Source organism: Cyprinodon variegatus, unplaced genomic scaffold (assembly GCF_000732505.1).
Source record: "Cyprinodon variegatus isolate N-32 unplaced genomic scaffold, C_variegatus-1.0 Scaffold811, whole genome shotgun sequence".
Lineage (NCBI taxonomy): Eukaryota > Metazoa > Chordata > Actinopteri > Cyprinodontiformes > Cyprinodontidae > Cyprinodon > Cyprinodon variegatus.
In genome coordinates, this window is record NW_015151264.1 from 45,053 (window position 1) to 46,396 (window position 1,344).

The following is a 1,344-nucleotide window of genomic DNA, read 5'->3' on the forward strand; positions in this document are numbered from 1 at the left end:
GATAGATAGATAGATAGATAGATAGATAGATAGATAGATAGATAGATAGATAGATAGATAGATGGATAGATAGATAGATAGATAGATAGATAGATATGCTCTGTTGAAAATAATGTTAAAAGAGAGTATTTCCTCTCCACTGTCGCTGCATGCATGTTCAGTATTAGGGATTTCTGTTAAGGCACTAAATCGATGCAATCAGATGGTTTTCCTGAAAAAGAAACTTTGAACCAATCTGACTTTATGATTTGATTGAATTGTCTCTAAAGTGCTTGAGATAAAATGTGTTGTGAATTGGAGCGATATAAGTACAGTTTAGTTAGCTGCTTCTGGCTGACCTGCAACAGAACAATTTCAAGCGGCCTACTCTAGTTCCTGGTTATATCTTTACAGTTTTAGAAATTATTAACAAAGGTTTACTTTCAAGCTTTGTCAGTTCTTTTTTTTTCCCTTTTCTGTCCCCCCCCCCCAAAATGTCTGGATGGATGAATAAATTAATGAATGCATGAATGAATAAATGATTGAATAAATGAATGAATAAATGATTGAATAAATGAATGAATGAATGAATCAATGAAAGATCAACAGACAGACTAACACAACCTCCCAACAAAAAGTAAATCAATATTACCCAAAAGTCCAACATATCTGAATATAATAGTTTTCATGCTGAAGGAGGTATAAAAAAAAAAAAAAAATCCTAAATAAAATTCCACACTTTTCCAGACTGCATGAATTTTGATTTTACTTTTTTTAGAGGCTCTTGTATCATATTTAAATGGTTGATATAAATATTTATTTTTATACAACTTATTTTTTCATCCTAGCAATAAAAAAAAAATAAAATACAACTCCTTATTTGAAATTTAAAGGTCTTCTTTGTTAAGTTTGCAAATTTTCAAGTTTGGGATACCTCTTACCAAACGTGCCGAATCCAACCAAGGCTATTTTACCTTAATATTTCCAAAGCTATTTACACCCACCAATCAATCAAACAGTTTTTTTGGACTATGGTAGGAAGCCTGGGTACCCAGAGATAACTCACACATACACAGGGAGAACATGAAAACTCTGTTCCAGAGAGCTATAAACACCCAGTTTAAAACAAAACACATTTCTCGGTTATATGTCTTAAGATGTTTATTTAACTGCTTAATTTGGTTCAGCCAATAAAAACTGAGCTGCTTCTATCATACAACAGGAGTTAAAAAGTGGACTATGTGACACAAAAACCCTTTTGTACATATTGCATCAAGGATGGAAAAGAACTATTTTCTTCCATTTGTTGTAAAAAAAAAATATATATATATGTATATGTATATATATATATATATATATATATAT